Here is a 19983-nt window from a genome sequence, read left to right as displayed (position 1 = left end):
ATGGCTGACGGTATCGCCTGCTCCCGCTGGGTCGCCTGGGGACTCTCCGGTGAGCATCCTGAGCGTCGGGCCCCGTTTGCAACTCTGGGCGGGCCGAGTTGCTGGGAATGTAGCACTGACTCCACTGGGCTTGCCATCAGCGGAACTGGGGAGCCCTGCTGCAGGGGACATAGAGATATCCAATGAGAGACCAGGGGGGCGCTTGGGCCCAACTAATGCAAGTTGCAGCTGGTGGTCCTCTGCTCTGCACTAGCGGCATGAGGGTGAACTGTAGGGCTCCGCGGGCCTGGCCCCCTTCAACTCCCGACCAATAGTCCCATGCTGGGCCCCAAATCCCAGCCTGCAGAATTTAGGGGCCTTATGAGCATGGAAAAAAGTGTGGCCAAATGAATGGGGTATGTGCCCGATCACGATACACGCAGCACCCCTCTCGCATTGGCCTGTTAAATTGAAAGATGAAGGGCCGGTCGTAGGCACCGGTTTAGACGCCTGCAACACACTGACAGCTTGTTGTTGCCCCCAGGGTGGCCAATGACCAGTGAGGGGGGCTGGGAACTGGCTGACAGCACCCTCCATGAGGCAGACTGCATGATGACACATGGCAATGAAATAAGGCACCCCCAGCCCAAAAGCCATTAGATCTTGCTGGGCACTGAACACTTCATGCTGGGACAGCGCCTATGCCATAGATTCCCTGAGCCCTTTTGACTGGCAAGCGGGCCCTCTGTACATGACTCACACCACTTGGCACTTCTGTTGAGCGCTGCTCCTCCATGCCACTGCTGACTACACACCCTGGGGACGCAACTAACACAACCTAGCCAACCACATCGCATTTAGCAAAAGAGCTCATCTGCTTGCCCTGGTCAAGGGCATCTCAATTACATCAAATGCTTGGCTGAGGTACCGAGACAATCTGCACACGCTGTGTTGTGGCTGCCAGCCTTCCTACCCACTGCCTCATTGTAGCTCGCTCTGCAGAGTGTGACCGGGCTGCTTGTGCTGTAACGCCTCAGCTGCCCTCCAGGAGTTGACAAGTGGGCCCACCTTAAGAACTCTCTACTGATTGAAACCGCATTTGGGCCCCGGAAGGTGGGGCACCTCTCTCATGATGGGCCACCTCTGCTCGGGCACCGCCGCCCCACCAGCAAAAATGAAAGGCGGAATCGCTGCCTTGGTCTTCCGCACCGCCCTTACAGTACCCACGATCGCCCCACATAACTGGAAGACAAGATGGACATGGTACTGAACACAGTGGAAAAGACCAGCACAATACTGGTGAACTCTGTCTCACTGGAAAACAAGATTGACAGAATAGCCACAGACCTGAATCTGCTCCACGCCAATCATCATAAATTGGCAGATGAGGTTGGCAACGGTGAAATGGAGTTGCCAGTCCAGATGGGAATGGATTGCGTCCAACCCTTGAAGCAACAGCCGAGGACGCGGCGGGCCGATCATGCAGGAACAACGTGCGTGTAGTGGTCCTTCCAGAAGGAGTCTAAGGACGTGACCCTATCGCCTATCTGGATACCTCGCTGAGAAACCTGCTCCCGCCTGACACCCTCACATAGTTTTTCTCTATAGCACATGCACACCACATCCTGACGCTAATTTGTCTCCTCCATTACAGTGATAGAGACATCATTTAAGTGAAGCCAGGAAACTCAACAAATTCGTGGTGGGCAATGTCCACGTCATGATAGTCCCAGAGTGTACAGCAACAGTGCAATACAAAACCCTCCTTCCTAAATGTCAAACATCTCCTGCACATCCTGAAGAGCAAGTTACTTACCTTCGGTAAGGCTTTTTCTGGTGGAAAAAGTATCTGCCTGTGGATTCCTCACCTTTTGAATTACCCCTGCGCCAGCATTCCACAAACTTTTTTTCTAGCTCTCCCAAGTCGACAAGGACTTCATAATGGCACGGCTACGTTCGCGACTCCTTAGGACTTCACCGGAGCCACAAGAAGACCTCATTTTTTCCATACCTTTGAGGCGAAGGGGTGGACTGCCAACATAATTGGAGTATATACAGTATACAATAAATACACAAATACACACAGTATATAGATAAATAGGAAAAGCTAAAGAAACAAAGCATGTCCTAACCACCAACAGTATGGCAAGTATCAGACATAGGGAAACAATCATGTCCAATAAAGAAAAACTTTTTCACTATGCGAAGGTGGACAACGGGGAGGAGGGTGGGTCAGTGAGGAATCCACAAGCAGATACTGTATCCACCAGAAAAAGCGTTACCAAAGGTAAGTAACTTGTTCTTCTGATGGATACATCTGCCTGTTGATTCCTCACCTTTTGAATTGAATCCCACAACAGTTCCGCTCCTGGAGAAGGGTGTGCACCTACTCATACCAAAAACTTTGAAAAATTGAGGTTTAAAATTAAGAGCCTGAAGCTCACTTACTCTCCTGGCCGAGGTAATAGCGATCGGAAAGACCATTTTGAAAGAAAGAAGCCTCAACGGGCAACTATGAAGAGGCTCAAACGGAGAACCCATTAGGAAAGTGAGTACAAGATTTAAATCCCAGTGAGGCATAATGAAGGAAATGGGAGGAAACCTATTGGTGAAGCCCTTAATAAACCTCCTAACAATGGGAGACTTAAATGAAGATGGCTGGTCCGGTAAACAGAGGAAAGCCGACTAGGCCGACAAATAACCCTTAACCGTGGACACAGCACAACTCTGCTGAACCAAGGAAAGAGAGAAACGAGCACATCAGACAAATGGGATTTCAAGGGATCAGTAGACCGCTTTCCACACCATTTCACAAATTTGGACCACCTGGAGGAATAAGCAGATTTGGTGGAGTGTCTCCTGGGTGATAAAAAAATATCCACCACATCCGCTGGGAGAGAGTAATAAGACAAATGTCCCCGTTCAATCTCTAGGCATGAAGGTGTAGGTTCTGAAGGTGGGGGTATAGAACCTGCCCCAGCGACTACAAGAGGAGATCTGCCCTTAGCGGGAGACGGAGCGGAGGGTGCAAAGAGAGGTGAAGAAGATCTGTGTACCACACTGTTCTTGGCCAATCCAGGGCGATCAATCTGACTTGGGCCCGGTCTTGGCGAACCTTCCTCAGAACCTGAGGAATCAAAGGTAGAGGGAAAAACGCGTGAAGGAGCTGCGAACTCCATTCCAACTGAAACGCGTCTCCCAACCCTACCCGCATCAGAAACGGGAGACTGCAGAACAATGGTCAGTGCGCGTTCTCGTGAGTGGCAAAAAGGTTCAACCGAGCAAATCCCCAGTTCATAAAGATATGATGGACAACCTCAGGATTAAGCCTCTACTCTGGTCAGCTGAGAAATGCCTACTGAGACTCGGTTGTGCTGATACCACTGCCTGCGGAGGCACCACTGGAGTACCCTCATGTGCCAGCGGGCACGACTGACCAATAGAATGCAGGAAGCGAACAGGCGTAGGACCTTCAGGATTGGAACAACCACTCCATCATGAAACAGAGGAATCATCTCCCAAGTGTTGAGAATCCTCTGCGGAGGCAGGAAAGCTCAACACAAAGTAGTGACCAGTACTGATCCTTTGAAAAGATTACGCTGTGAGGGCACCAGGTGAGATTTGGGTACATTTAGCGAGAAACCCAAGTCGAACAACATTCTTGCTGTTACTTGCAGATGATGAAGCACCATCTCTGGCGACCTTGCTTTCAGCAGCCAGTCATCCAGATAGGGGAAAACAGAAATTCCCGACTTACTGAGATGAACTGCCACCACTGCCATCACATTTGTGAAGACTTGAGGTGTGGAAGTACGACTGAATAGAAGGACCGCAAACTGGTAGTGCTGAGACACACCTGTGAAACGGAGATACTTGCGGTGCGACTTCAGGAAGGCAATGTGGAAATACGCATCCGGTAATGTTGTAATTTAGCAGCGATTAGGTTAAGCATTAGCAGAAGACATCTTGTATTTAGAGACTATCTTGTCCGTTGTGCGGAATCCATTTTTCATTTCTGTCAGCCATATTGTTTGCCATGTGCTCACCATGTGCTCTGTCCTACCTTCCTGTTAACTGCTCTTGAAATCTGCCTAGAGACAAGATATATTTAGCCTCTTCTGCTTCGCACATGCTCAGTTGAGCTTACAGCTGTCCCCAACTTGTAACTGTCAGGATGTGTCCATCAGAATAAGCTAACTGTCAGCTCCTCCCACTTGTTGCAAGCACACTCTCTGTATGACCTTATATGCATTTAAAACCAGCATTCTGTACTTGTACCGCCTTCATTTGAGCCCCTGTGTGGGTATAAAAGGACCAAGCTCCTTCCAGCTTCTGTGCCAACTACTTTCTATTTCCTTTTTAATTACTTTCAAATAAAGTCAATATTTAAATATACAAAATATACAAATTACAATTAGTAATAAAAATGAACAGATAGAGCCAGCGGAACGGACAGTCATTTAAAATGTGTGGTCATGTAATACAATGCGTAGTTGTATTTTTAACAGAGAAATAGACAAGTGGAAGCTTTTGACAATTGTCTTAGCTGCAAGCATGTGCATTAAATATCAAGTTAAATAAAAGCGGTACTAGAATTGATGCTCGTGAACTGACCGAGACAACACAAACAATAAAAGTACCCAAAAACATGAGTGCTGGATACTTACAAATAGATTTTACCATAACAGTGCTATTAAAAGGATATGCACTTCACTAGGCACATTGCATTCAGAATCAGACCTGCTCATTTCTGGCATCTCTAGTGTTGGAACGGCTACATTTGAAATCAGGCAATGCAGAGAACAGTTTACACATAGTACTTAAAAAAAATCAAACCTAGCAAGAAGGGACAATTTGGCATGTGTTTTGTGGACGATTCTGGCCAGTCATCAGAGAACAGCACTCTCTAAAACGGGAATGCCTTGCTGAATGTCTTAGGTAGCAAACTATATGTTAAGATATTCACCAGCATCAAAATGGTAATAAACTGAAAGCTTCACTTTGTAAAAATTCAAAAAAAGCATACAAATCAAATTGTTTTGGGAACAAATTATTGTTTGTGGTGGGATATTTTACAAAAATAGTTTTAAAACACTTTTCCTAGCAGTATTTTTTTTTAGCTACAGGCATTAAAAATCGGTTTAAAACTGGAGATGTAGGTGCAATGGATCCATGTTCATAGCCTTGGAGATGTATGTCTCGGTTAGCTTGTGCACCGAGCGGCTTGATAGTCAAGAAAAACAATTCTCAACATGTTCATGGCATAAAAAAAAAATCACTGAAGCATCAATGAAGAAAGTACTATCCGTATTTCTGCGAAGTGCACACTGCTTAATTTCTTTATATTGTCATCGCTGGAGCCTTGTGTAAATGGTTTATTGTTAGGTCTCAAGAATGTTTTTGTGCTGCATTAATGCTGATTTTCCTCTTGGACCATGAGCGAAGTGGATAGAGGCTGCTTTCTGGGGAGTCCAATCTTTTCCTTTTCCGATTAAGCTCAATTGTTTTTAGTGCTTCAGTCTCTGTTGGAGTAATTTCTAGGCCTCTGACAAGGTCCATAGTTTTATCCTTTTCCTCAGATTAATTATGGGCGAATACTTCTTTGTACGTTCTTGAAAGCTGCAAGACGGGATGCATGCTCAAGACCTGAGAGAGTCCTTCAGCTGTCTCAATCAGCGTTGGGAGAGACTTCATGCTTTCGCTTATCTGTTTTGACACCGTCGACATTTCAGACGTCACATTAGCCATGCGTAACACTTGATTAGCATCACACCTTATCGGTTCATGATTTACAACAGGCTGGTACTGCCCCACTATTTCCCGCTCAGCTTTCAAGGTTTTGGAGACATGCGCAATGATCTTCCTAGGATGGTACTTCCGTTTTGTAGCTGTATCCACTATGACTTCATCAAACTGATCTTCTAGAATTTTTATGTCGAGGCCACTTTGAGAGTCTGATGCTTCGGACCAAGGCAGGCCATGGACAGTGACATTCTCTTGTACTGTTGTTTCAAAGGTACAGAGCGCCTCCTGCAACTCCCTGTTCCTGTGCTCCGGACAAAGCTGCGGCTGGCTCTCCAGAACAGCTTTGCTGAAGTTGCTACACATTTCCAGCACCTCCCCAAGGAGGCGCTTTTTGTAGCAGCGCACCCGGGGGTCTCGCTCAGCGGCTGTCTCCGCTTCCTCTCCCTGAGGTGCAGCCATTCCACCCACTGGCATCCCCGGGACCGGGCCTTCATTTGAGCCCCTGTGTGGGTATAAAAGGGCCAAGCTCCTTCCAGTCAGTGTGCTACTTCATACTTTGCCGAAGGGTGTTGTGTGAATGTAGTTTCACCTCATGAGGTTTAATAAACTCTGTCTTTTCTATTCCAGCTTCTGTGCCAACTACTTTCTATTGGTCTGAGGACTCTGTGCAGAGAAGGGAGAACCACTAGCACTGGTAGGCCTTGCTGAGGCTCACCACCACAAATTGGCGCTTCGAACGCGGGGCTCATCAGCGACTCGGATGTCCGAAGAACTGGTCGCGACGAAGGATTGGAATCTCATTTTGGACGCGATCGCTGCCTGAGGAGACCAGAGTCTTGGCACCCACGGCGTTTTTACTTTCTTTCTGATCTGACCATCCAAGTGACGCCAGTCCTCGACTGAGATCTCTTCTGTTGATTCGCCGTGCAGTGACCATTTGGTCGATTGAGAACTTGGCAGTTGGAACCTGGACACCATTTTATAGGTAAGAGCCGTTCTGCGGCACTTGCTGTTGGTTTGACGCCTTTGATTGGTAAGGTAGTTTAGTAACACTTACTGCGGCTTTGTTTCTACGATTGGCCAATATTGAAATCTGTTTGACAATTATATATGGATTGCAATTCATATAGGCAGGTAATGAGGAGATTTTCCTTTATTTAACTTTGTTTGAACGGCGCAACGTACAAAGAGTACCTTAAGCGCTACTTTGATTATAATACTGCATATTTTGCACTATTTTTGGCATGCTTGTTTCCAGCACACTTTGTAGGATGTGTTGCTTTTCTAGTGGTACCAATTTGAGACTTGACGAAGCACAGGCGCCCCCCCCCCCCCCCCCCCCCCCCCCGGAGGGGACGCCTAATAGGGACATGTATGTTAAGTATGGTATTTCTTCCATAAAGTACAGCACGTTATGGAATAAATACACTTGTAAAGATCCTGAGTTGCTTTGGCCTATGCATGGGTCATTTGATTTGCGAAAGATTCAGTATGTGGAGCAACGAATGTTTAAGCGAAAGGCTAGGCAAGATATGTTTGACTGTGTGTGAATGTGAGAGAAAGAAGTGCGTGAGTGAATAAAGCGTGAGCAAGCCTTGATTGAAAAAGAACAACATAAGAGCATACATGCGAAAGCATTGGAAATAAAAACTAGAGAAATTAAAGGAAGGGAAGATAGGGAGCGTCATTTACAGATAAATGACCAATACGCTGTTCGTAGACCTCTTTATCCTATTCTTAATAACCCCCAAGATGATTCTCTCTTATTAGATCATTGTCCACCTCTGTATACTCTTCCTTCTGCTCCTTATGAGTCAGATGAGGACTCTCCTACAGACCAGGACAAAGCTCGAGAAACTCGCTCAATGTTATCTGCTGAACGTGCGTCTGAGATTAGATCTGCTGCGCGTAAAGCCGTTCGTAGTACTGCCACTGCTTCTGAACTTTTAGATAGTATAAAAGGTTGGCAGGAAAGAGAGCAAATATATTTTACTGATACATTTGCTGCAGAGGTTATTGAACGATTTAGGAAACATTAGGTAGAAATAGAGCCCGATGACGTAGCAGCTGATTGTAAAAAACTACGTGACGGTCTTTGTGTCTTCTCCCAGGTGGCTGACCCGATCAGACGCTTGGTTAAACTGCGTGTTGAAGCAGCTTGTTTGCGAGAGGAGAAAAAGGCAGCAGATGCAGCTGCACAACCATCCCGAATCAGCATGGCACAAACTTCTACTCCTGAAACAGATAAGAATGTTGTAATTAATGTGAAACCCATGCGGAAAGCCGCGCATTTATATGTTCCTCCTAAGGGAACGGGTACAAATGATAAGACTTCTGTAGATGCTAAAGGATATTTTATTTATAATTGGGTTTACACTCCTTGGAATAGAGCAGATGTTATGGCCCTTAAAAATTCATAGCCTGATCCGTGAAAGAATCCAGCAGCCTTTTATGAGGAAGTTAAGGGTGCCATTAGCTCTTGTACTATCACTTTGCCTCATATTGATTTGTTTTTTGGACTAATATTACTGCCTGATATGTGGAGATCGGTGCGTAAAGTTGATGATCGTGCGATATTTGGAGCATTTTGGAAAGATTTAGAGCAGTTAGATGAAGATAGAGAACCTGCACAGAAACCGTGTCAGATAATTTTAAATCTCCCGGCAGCAATATTAGTTAAGTTAAAGACGATTATTCCCCCTAAAAAGATAGATTGGACAGTGTTAGCGTCTTGCAAGCAAAAGGTAGATGAATCAGTTTCTGACTTCTTCACACGCTTTGATGAAGCATTCCACGATTTTAGTGGACAGTCATTGACAGATGACACGTGTAGGCATCTGTCGATAAATATGTCGCAAACCTTTTGCCAGGAATAGCTAGTCGCCTAAAGGCCGGTGGGAGTTCATGGACTACCTCTTCTCCGGTTTCTCTCTTAACCATGGCTCAGTATTATGAGCGAAAAGAATTAGAAGCTAAAAGTAATGAGGATAAAAAGTCTAAAGAGTTAAAAACGAAGGTTATGTTAGCTCAAGCTTATGGACCACCTTCTAGAGGTAATGATTGCGGCGGACGCGGATCTTATGGTTCGTCTTTTCCTTCTTATACTCGTTCGAATTTATCTGTTGACCAGTGTGCGTACTGCAAGAAATTTGGACATTGGCTTTCTAATTGTCCAGTACTGCGTACTCAGCAGGGTCCACGTGGTTGGGGACAAATGAGAATTCGCTCAGGATATTCAGGGCCTAGAGGAAGCACGAATGATTGCGCTAGGTTTGATGCTAATACACATGGACAGGGTTGGTTTAACACATTTGATAGACGGAACCAATATCAAATGTCCGACTATGTGCCGTTTGATTTGCAAGATTCTGCTTATGGATAGGATTGCCTAGGATGGGGTAAGGAATCAGTTGAAGTTCCAGTAGATCAGAGGGGTCCCTATGTTACAGCACATGTTTCAGTTTCTACGGATCAGTTTCTGGTTGATACAGGAGCTACTCGTAGCGCCTTGTCTAAACAATTGGTTCCAAGGGCTCCCCTGTCTGGCTTAACCATTACATCGGTAGGTTTTGATAGAACACCTTCCCTTAGCCCATTGTCACAACCAATTGCATTCCATGTTGATAAGTTTACTGCTCCATGTCCGTTTTTGCTTTCTCCAAACACACCAGCCAATATTGTGGGTCTTGATATACTTAAATATTTCTGGGCTACGATACGATGTTCTCCGGAAGGAGTACGGGTTATTTTGAATGACAACTACCCTGTGATTGAAAGATCTTGTATTGTTAAAGAGGACATGTCACTAGCCTCACTCCCTAGTACTTTGTGGGCTACTTCAGACACCGATGTAGGGCAAATGGTTATTCCGGCAGTGCATATTAGTGTCAAGGAGGGTGCTTCTTTGCCAAGACTGCCGCAGTATAAAATTTCTAAAGAAGGAGAAGAAGCACTTAAACGCATTGTTCATGATTTGATTAAAGTGGGGGTTGTGGAAGAAGTTCCTTACAATGTTTACAATAGTCCGATTCTTCCCATTTAGAAAAAAGATACTGACACCAGGATTTATAGATTCATCATTGATTTAAGAGAAGTCAACAAGATTGTAGTACCACAGTACCCTGTGTTTTCTGACATAACGACATTACTTACTTTGGTTCCTCCGACAGCAACTACATTCTCTGTTATAGACTTGAAGAACGCTTTCTTTTCGATCCCTATTCATCCTGAAAGTAGATATTTGTTCAGTTTCACTTTGAATAACCGATCATACAGATTTTGTAGAGTTCCTCAAGGCTATACTGAGAGTCCTAGTAATTACAGTCAAGCATTGAAGAGACAGCTTGATTCCTTTACTTTGCCTGAAGGAGTGGCTCTCATACAATATGTCGATGACATCTTGTTGGCAGCCGATACGCCTGAACTATGTGAAGAGTGTACTTTGTCTTTGCTTTCTTTTCTAGCTACACACCATCATAAAGTGTCACAAAAGAAATTGCAATATTGTAGACCGAAGGTAACCTACTTAGGTCACCTTCTGTCTAAGGAGGGCCGTGCATTGACACCAGATCACATTCAATTAATTTTAGACACCCCAGTACCTTCCACACAGAAAGATGTCCGTGCATTCATTTGTTTGACTTCGTTTTGTAGGCAATGGATATTGGGCTTTTCACACATTGTTAAACCCTTGCTAGCGTTTCTGACTAAAAACACTCCGATCCCCCTTCAATGGACAGATGAATGCCAAAACGCTTTTCGTCAATTAAGACAAGCTCTATGCTCTGCACCAGTGTTAGGCACACCAGATTACACGAAAGCTTTTACACTCTATGTACATGAGAAAGATGGATGTGCATTGTCAGTTTTAGTACAGACACATGGGGACAAACAGCGTCCTTGCGCATACTTTTCTGCAGTTCTTGATCCTGTTGCTCGTTCATTGCCTGGGTGCTTCAGTTCAGTTGCAGCGACAGCTGTGTCCATACGTCAGAGTGAAGGGATAGTTTTGTCACACAAACTGTTGGTGCTAGTACCTCATGCAGTAGATGCCCTTTTGAATCAGACTAAGACACAACACTTAACTAGTGCTCGCCTGACAGGATACGAATTGACTCTGTTAGCACCTCATATTACCTTGAAGAGGTGCGCAACACTGAACCCAGCCACTTTGTTGCCATATCCTGTGACTCAGTCCCAGTCAAAGGAACCTCACGATTGTATATTCCTTACTGAGGAACAGACAAAGGTTTGCATTGATTTGCAAGATAAGCCCCTTCCAGATGTAGATGGGGAACTGTGGGTTGATGGGTCCTGTCTGAAGTTACCAGATGGCACAACTTCAGCTTCTTATGCAATCACCACGCTTGAGACAGTAGTGGAAACAGCTCGCATACCTCAGAAGTCAGCTCAAGCAGCTGAATTAATAGCTTTGACATGAGCATCTGAACTTAGCACTGACTTATGTGCAAACATTTACACGGATAGTCGCTATGCTTTTGGAGTGGTCCATGATTTTGGCCTACTCTGGAAGGAAAGAGGCTTTCTTACATCCCACGGGATGCAGATAATGCACGGAAAATTAGTACATAATCCCTTGACTGCACTTACATACCCAAAGAAAGTTGTTATTATGAAGAGTAGCGCACACAAGAAAATCATTGACAAAATAGGACAAGGCAATGCCTTTGCAGATCGCGTAGCTCGTGAGACTGCGATGCAGCAAAGCACTACTTCCATGTACGTAGTGAAGACTCAAGCTGATCGTTGGAATGACACTAGAGAGGAAGCATTGGATATACAGAGATCTGCCTCTGTGGAAGAGCTTGAGCAATGGTCTAAAGAAGGAATGTTAGACGATGAGGGTTGTTGGCATAACAAAGAAATGAATACGTGGAAATTGCCTGCAGCCTATTTACAACCTATGGTTCAAATGGCACATGGGCTGGCACATGTTGGAGCTCTAGAAATAACTAAATTGCTTACGCAAGTTTGGGAGCATCCTGAAATTGCTAGCACAGCTAAAAGAGTAGTATAGTCCTGTTTGATCTGTTGGCAGTATAATCCTGGAAAAGGGACACAGACTCCTACTGGAGGGTTTGCTACACCAACGGCACCTTTTGAAGTTTTGCAGATGGATTACATCCAACTTGAACGCTGCAATAATCTGAAGTATGTCCTAGTGGTGGTATGTGCCTTCAGCAAATGGATAGAGGCATACCCTATGAAGGATAATACTGCTCTCACCACAGCAAAGGTGCTTCTGAAGGTGTTTTTCCCCAGATACGGTGTTTGTAAACTTTTGTGGAGTGACAACGGACCTCATTTTATTGGGCAAGTTGTTGAGCATGTCCTGAAAGTGTTAGGGATCAAACAGAAATTCCATACAGTCTTCCACCCGCAATCAGCAGGATTAGTGGAAATATACAATGCTACTTCAAAATTGAAGTTGGTGAAAATACTGGCTTTCAATTCTTTAGAGTGGACATATGCTTTACCCTTGGCCTTGTTGTCCATAAGATCGGTGCCACATTCACGATCTGGTCTCACCCCGTACGAAGTGGTCTTTGGGAGACCGGTGAATATTTGGGGAGTTCCTAAGCCACGCACCATACATGATGTTCCTTGTGTTCTGATGAATGATTATTTGGCACAGTGAACCGACAGTTTGATCTCTATTCATCAACAGGTTCGAGAAGCGCTTCCTGACAGACCTACAGGTGAGGCTTACAAACTCCGTTCTGGCGACTATGTGATGGTCAAGGTCTTCGACAGATCGAACAGCCTGGAACCGAGGTGGCGAGGTCCGGAGCAAGTGCTCCTTGCGACAAGGACAGCACTTCGAGTGACGAACAAGAAGAACTGGGTCCACAGCACACACTGTGAGCGTGTCGCCTGCCTTGGTGGAACCTGCTGTGCTGGCCGACCATCAAGAGATTCTGGAGACGGAGAAAGGTCAAGCTATCTTACTTGACTAATCTGCGGAAGTCTTCCCGGACCACTCGAATCCTGGAGCATCGAAATACCACCTGAGACCGAGGAAAGAATCTGCAGTGTTGAAAAAGACTAGTTGAGCTACCGCCCTGGGTTAGTGAAACGGAGATCCGATGTGGCAAGAGGGGGGGGGGAAATCAGCCCTGCGTTAGTGTAGTGACACCCGTCTTGGCCCAAGGTGAAGAAATCAGCGGCTGCCCAAGGGATAAGAGCTCCAACGATTGTTTTCTACGAGTTTTTAGGAAGATCAATTATCGCTGTTGCTGAAATGAATAACAAAAGAATCATTTGTGTTGTAGGGTTTGTTGTTGCTCTGGTGGTTATGGCGATAATCACCTGGTTTGTGGAGAAAGTGGCTCCTGCTCGACAGCTTCTTTTTGCCACTACTCCAGCTTCAGTGGAACATCACTATTTTACACTTCAAGTCAAGTCAAGTCAAGTCAAATAATTTATATAGCGCGCTACATACCCAGAGGGTCTCAAGGCGCTTGAAGAAGGGTGGGGAATTACTTGTCGAATATCCAAGTTTTAAGTTGCTTTCTGAATGCTAGGTGATTCTGAGTGAGGCGAAGGTGAATGGGAAGTGAGTTCCAGGTTTTAGCTGCCAGGTAGGAGAAGGATCTTCCTCCCGTGGTGGTTTTGTTGATGTGAGGTACAGCAGCAAGGGCTTGGTTGGAGGAGCGTAGCTGGCGGGAGGGGGTGTAGAAGGAAAGTCGTGTGTTGAGGCATTCGGGTCCAAGTTCGTAAAGTGCTTTGTGTGCGTGGGTTAGGAGGCGGAATGTTATCCTCTTATTGACGGGGAGCCAGTGGAGGTTTTTCAGGTGACTAGAAATGTGGTCTTTACGCGGGATGTCTAGTATGAGTCTGGCTGATGCGTTCTGGATGCGTTGGAGTTTTTTCTGAAGTTTTGCGGTGGTACCTGCGTATAGGGTGTTTCCGTAGTCCAGGCGGCTTGTAACCAGTGCGTGGGTGACCGTTTTTCTAGTTTCGGTGGGGATCCAGCGAAATGTTTTTTTGAGCATGCGAAGAATGTTGAAGCAAGATGATGAAACGGCGTTGACTTGTCTGTTCATCGAGAGTGAGGAGTCCAGGATGACGCCCAGGTTCCGTGCGTGGTCCGTCGGGATGGGTGCTTATCCAAGGGCCTCTGGCCACCAAGAGTCATCCCAGGCGGAGGGGGAGGTACCTAAGATAAGGACTTCTGTTTTGTCTGAGTTCAGTTTCAGACGGCTGTGCTTCATCCTTTGGCTACTTCTTTCATTCTTTCATGTAGGTTGGTTTTGGCGGTGTTCGGGTCTTTGGTGAGTGAGAGGATCAGTTGAGTGTCATCAGCGTAGGAGGTGATGTTGAGGTTGTGTTGGCGTGCGATGGCCGCGAGGGGGCTCATGTATACGTTGAAGAGGGTGGGGCTGAGTGAAGATCCTTGTGGCAAGCCGCAAATGACTTCAGTGGCCTCTGACTTGAATGGTGGAAGGCGGACTCTCTGAGTTCTTTCGGTAAGGAACGAGGTGATCCATTCCAGTGCTTTTCCTTGGATTCCGATGTTTCTGAGGCGTTGTAACAGGGTGCTATGACAGACTGTGTCGAAGGCTGCGGAGAGGTCAAGGAGGATGAGGGCGACTGTGTCTCCATTGTCCAGTAGAGTTCGAATGTCGTCTGTTGCTGCGATGAGTGCGGTCTCAGTGCTGTGTTTTGCTCGGAAGCCGGACTGTGAGGAGTCGAGGGATTTCTTGGTTTCGAGGAAGGCGGCGAGCTGGTTGTTGACAGCTTTCTCGATGACTTTGGCCGGGAATGGAAGGAGCGAGATGGGGCGGTAGTTTTTGAGTTCGGTGGGGTCAGCTGTGGGTTTTTTCAGAAGAGCGCTGAGTTCGGCGTGTTTCCAGCTTTCCGGGAAGGTGGCGGAGTTGAGGGAGCAGTTGATGACGTCTCGGAGGTGTGGTGCTATGATGGAGTCTGCTTTGTTGAAGATGTTGTGAGGGCATGGGTCTGTGGGGGATCCTGAGTGGATGGAGTTCATCAGGCGGATGGCGTCCTCAGTGGAGATTGGGTTCCAGTCATTAAGGATGTTCAAGGGGGGTGAAGGTACGGCAGAAGGTTGGGTGGGTTGGTCTCCGGGTTGGTTGTCGAAGCTGTTGTGGATGTCTGCGATTTTGTTGTGGAAGAACGAAGCTAGGGAGTCACAAAGGGTTTGAGAGGGAGTGATGTCGTTGGAGTTGGCTGAGGGGTTGGTAAATTCTTTGACGATGTTGAATAATTCCTTGCTGTTGTGGGCGTTGTTATCTAGTCGGTCTTTGAATGCGGCTTTCTTGGCAGTCCGGATCAGTTGGTGGTGTGTGCGGGTGGCGTTTTTGAAGGCGTCCTTGGTGCTGGTGTTTGGGTCTTTTTTCCAGGCCTTCTCAAGGGAGCGACAGAGTTTCTTGGATTCCTTAAGATCATCGTTGAACCAGGGAGCGTTTTTTCTGCCTAGTTTGATTTGACGTTTTTTCAAAGGTGCTAGGTTGTCGGCGCTGTTGTTTAGCCATTGAGTGAGGTTAATGGCTGCTTGGTTGGGGTTCGAAGAGTGGGCAGGGGGGTTTTGAAGAAGCGATGAGGAGATCTGGTCGATGGTGATTTTGTTCCAGTTTCTTCGCAGAGTAGGTTGAGGATGGTTGTGGGTTGTGGTCTTTTTGTAGACAAAGTGAACGCAGCTGTGGTCCGTCCAATGGAGAACTGTGGTGTGACTGAAGGAGATATGTTTGCTGAAGGTGAAGATGGGGTCGAGTGTGTGACCTGCGTAGTGAGTGGGGGTATTAACAAGTTGTTTGAGTCCGAGGTTGGCGAGATTGTCCAGAAGGGTGGTGGCGTTACTGTCGTTGCTCTTTTCCAGGTGAAAATTGAGGTCTCCCAATAGAATGTAGTCCTCGGAGGGGAGGGCGTGTGGGGTGATAAAGTCAGTGATGTCTTCACTGAATTGTGCACGGGGTCCTGGAGGCCTGTAGAGGAGGGTGCCTCTGAGTGTGGTCTTGGGGTCGGTGTGGATCTGGAAGTGAAGGTGTTCGGCGCTAGCGAGGTTGACGTCTGAGCTGGTTGAGATGCGGATGGAATTCTTATGGACGATAGCGATGCCTCCTCCTGTTTGGTAGGTGCGGTCTTTTCGGATGATCTTGTAGCCTTCTGGGATGGCAATGGTGATGTCTGGGGCTGAGGAGGCGTTCCATGTTTCTGTTAGGAAGGCGACGTCCGGAGAGATGGTGTCTAGTAGATTCCAAAGGTCGATGGCGTGTCTGTGGACCGAGCGGGTGTTGAGCAGGATGCATTTTAGGTGGTTGGTGTCAGATCTCTGTTTGGTGTTCGTGGATGAGGAGTTGGTCTTGGTGCCGTCATACTTGCAGGAGTTGCATGTGAAGGGTCCATGGGTGTGTCCAGGAGCGGCTTGGGCGCAGTTGGGGAGTCGGCCGGGGTTTAGGGCTAAGAGGGTGGAGGCGTTGTATGTAATGCGGGTGGGGTGGGTGGTACGGGGGCCAGGGGGTCTGGGGGTCTGGCGCTAGGCGCGGGCTGGGCGTATATAAACAAAGAGATTCTATCAATGTGTGGACATGTATTTTATTTGTTGGTTTTACAGTGATGAAAATATAGTGAAAGTACTCTCTCTTAGGGTGATAAAGATGAGAGCGCTATGTGCTTTTTAAAATACCCCTCACACACTAAAAAAATCCAGTAGTGTCATGCTTCATCATTGGGGTCTTCCCGTCCCTCTACGGGGCGGGGCGTGCTACGACCTGACCGACTACGCGGGAGCACTGAAGTGGTGACAGGACTATGTGATGGTGCAAGGTGTCAGTGAAAGTGTAGGGACCTAACAATGTGTGTGAGTACAAAAATTAAAAATCCTCTGGCTAGTAGAAAAAAACAATTTATTAGCTTCTCTAGCTGGGGACGTTAAGAAGGGGGTTTTGGGGTTGAGCCGATCGCTACAACCTGGTCTACATGTTTCGTAGGCAGTCCCCTACTGCCTACTCATCAGGACCTTCTACTGGTCCCTACGAAAATAAGCTCAGTTGCTAAGTATTGTCAGCCTGTCTTCCTAAAAACTAACAGTAAAATTCCACTGTTAGTTTATGCTTCAGGGCATGAGCTGGCCCCCTGGGAAGCAAAAATTGTCAAAATTAGTGACCCAAATGTGGTCTCTGTAAAGAAAAGGGAAAAAAAGGGAGACACAGATATTTACATTTATAGCTGTGAATTTTGCGCTTTCATTGTTGTATGCGCCACAATTTCACTCATCAAATCCATTCACCCATTACACAAAGAATAACTTTTAAACTTTATGGACAGAGTGATGGTTCAGTCTGCCATCCCCTGGCTGTCCGTAGGTGATGCCGAACAGTGGACGAGAAACACACAGATGTTCATAGTAGTAACTGTGGTTTGTCACTGCGCTTACATAATTGTCTGCGCCACAATTCTTCTTTTAAAATTTCATTAGCCCATTGCCTAAAGCCCTAATACAAGACTTTATGGACAGAGTGATGATTCAATCTGCCATCCCCTGCCTGTCCGAGTAAATTCCCGAACTTGTACGCGCCCTTTGTAATTAGGGCTGGTTCTATCTCCACACACACACACCATCGCGACTCAATGCATGCAACGACATTTCACAGGATTAAAAAGGAGGAGCCCGATCTCTCATATTAGTCTTAAGGTTATGATCACTGAATCAATAAAAATCCCCACAAACCGGGACGCACCCCTGCATTAGAATGGTAACCATACATACTGTTGTGGCAAGTGCGTGGTGCCCCATGAGCTGACAATCGGTAGGAATTCACCGCGGCGCTCTGCAAAAAAGAGAGCCACGCCCTTAGCGTTTTTGTTCAAACTGTTCGAGAAGTGGAAAAATGTGTCTCAAAACCCACTCGTTTTAAGACCTGGGGTAAAGGTCTGTAACTTATTTTGTCCGCATAATCTCTAAGTCTTACTTCTACCAGTGTTGCCGCTCTGCTGAATGCTCGCGTGTTGGGAGCGGTGAATCATTTAAGCGTCACTGCGCGCTGGTGCCGGGTGTGTCCAAACACTGGCGCGCTAACCCAAAATGGCCACCCGAAATGGAACGCGGGAGGGTAAAAATGCGGAAGTCTACCTTCTGTGTCTATTGGTACTCAGATTTTGCCTGCATAATGTAAATCTTAATATAAAATTGATCGCTGTTCACAAATTATGACAGAGGAGATTGTACTTATACTGTTGGTACTCAGATTTTACCTGCACAATGTCAATCTTAATGCAAAACAGATCGCTGTTCACAAATTATGACAGGGAGATTATGCAACAGCAAATTAGAGCGGAAGCCATAATATTATGAAAGGGTCAATAGTGGTGGACCTAGATTGGGAGGTATTGGTGTTTTATCAAATTACTGGAAACATGTATGAAGGGTTAATAGAATTTAGCTTGGAATATTTACGCAGTTTCCTGCCCAGAGTTAGGAAAAGATGTATTGGGTATACAGATTAAACAGCGAAATTCGCTGTGGGATATGTTTATGAAAAACATAATTATTATGTGGGTTGAGACTTGACCCCTGTGCTAAGGTAGGGCACAGTAGTCATACACCCGTGGTGCTGTATTCCAAAGGGGGTGGTTTCCACATGCCAGTAGAGGACCTCTGTTATTATCTTGGCCACGGTTAGGGGTGGTGCCTCAGAGAGTAGGGGTTCATTTGGGGTACGGGGGTTCTATAACTGACCCCACGGAATTTCATCGTTCAACCCATTTTTGTTGGACTGGACACGAAAAACCCATCTCTGTTCCTTTTCAAGGAGATGTCTTTCGTTGTCGATCTGTTCAATTACAGTCCACATTATGTCTTCAGGTTTGTGACCACTTACCAGGAAGTGGTTTGTTAATTTGGTACTGGACTTTTTGCACTTGATTGTGCTTTTGTGTTCACCTATTCTTAACTTCACTGCCCTGCTCGTCATGCCAATGTATTCGAGTTTGCAGGGGCATGTGATAAGATACACAACATTGGAACTATTACAGTTGCTGAATGTTCTTTGTTCCCATGTTGTCCCGTTGTTGAAGGTCAATTTTTTGCTTTTCCTGGTCAGACAGCATACCTTGCATCCGCCGCAGGGGTAATGCCCTTGTACAAAGTTAGGATTGCCAGTGTTGTTCACCCTGTTGGCCTTTGGTCTAGTGTGGACCAAAATGTCCCTGACACTCTGTGCTCTTTTGTGCGAGAACATTGGTTTTGGAATTTCTAGGCCCCCACTGTTCAGGATCTTCCAGTTTTTGTTAATTATTTTGCTCACCTGGTCAGAGTTGGTGTTGTACGTGGTCACACATATGGGTCTCTGCTCTTCCACTTTTTTGACTTTGTCCTCCAAGAGGCTTTCTCTGCAATTGTTCCTTGCTCTCTTGTAGGCTTGATCAATGATCCTAGATGGGTAGTTCCTCATTTTCAATTTTTTCTTTAGCTCTTCTGACTGAGTTTTAAAATTGGCAACTTCCGTACAGTTCCTACGAAGTCGCAAGAACTGGCCGTAGGGGAGGTTATCCCTCAGGTGTCTCGGGTGAAAGCTCTGATACATCAAGAGACAGTTCTTGGAAGTACTCTTAAAATGGGTTGTTGTCATCAATCTGCCATTTTTGGGGAAGATGTTCAGATCCAGGAATACCAGATTGGTTTTTGTTGTAACGCTGGTGAATTTGAGGAATTCATCCTGATAGTTGAGCCATGTCAGGAACTGTTGGGCACTCTTATCATCGCCATCCCAGATGATAAGGATGTCGTCAATATACCTCTTCCAGGTCAGGACTGGGCGTAGACAGGCGTAGACGGGCTTACCTTTGGCGCACCTTCGGCGCGGCCGCAGCGCGTGGACGCTGCGCGTTGGGGCATCAGTCATAAATGGAAAGAGGAGGGGGCGGAGCGAGGGAGGGGCCGCAGGGAGGTGTGATCGTGGTGGAGGGGCGGGCTGGCAGGCACAACAACAAACAAAATGGCCGGAAGTCCTATACACCAACACGACGAGATCGGCAATCAGGAAATTAAAACATAAATGTGGGCAGAGGCACAGCTAAACTTACAAGCGGGCAGAGCCAACAATTGTCACAAGAGCAGCAGGCAATTTACTTTGTAACTCGCGCAGCAGGAATAAAAACTAATTAAAGTCACTCGCGTGATGTGGGCAAGAGTAATGGTAAATAGCGTCACCAAAATGCAGAGCACAAATGCTGAGGGTGCAATTTAAATGCTAGCGCTACGATACCCAGTGTTCAGGG

At 46.4% G+C, this 19983-nt stretch overlaps 1 protein-coding gene and 1 pseudogene across 1 annotated transcript in view; both read right to left on the bottom strand.

Annotated features, from left to right (window-relative positions):
- The window catches only part of MRPL1 (mitochondrial ribosomal protein L1), a 641951-nt gene that overhangs the window by 4006 nt on the left and 617962 nt on the right, over positions 1–19983 (bottom strand). The window lies entirely within an intron of this gene.
- On the bottom strand, positions 4714–19289 carry LOC147727855 (kinetochore-associated protein NSL1 homolog pseudogene; annotated as a pseudogene).

This window comes from Lissotriton vulgaris, chromosome 3_1 (assembly GCF_964263255.1).
Source record: "Lissotriton vulgaris chromosome 3_1, aLisVul1.2, whole genome shotgun sequence".
Classification (NCBI taxonomy): Eukaryota; Metazoa; Chordata; class Amphibia; order Caudata; family Salamandridae; genus Lissotriton; species Lissotriton vulgaris.
Note: the sequence above shows the minus strand (reverse complement) of the source record. Positions and strands in the feature narration are given on the sequence as shown.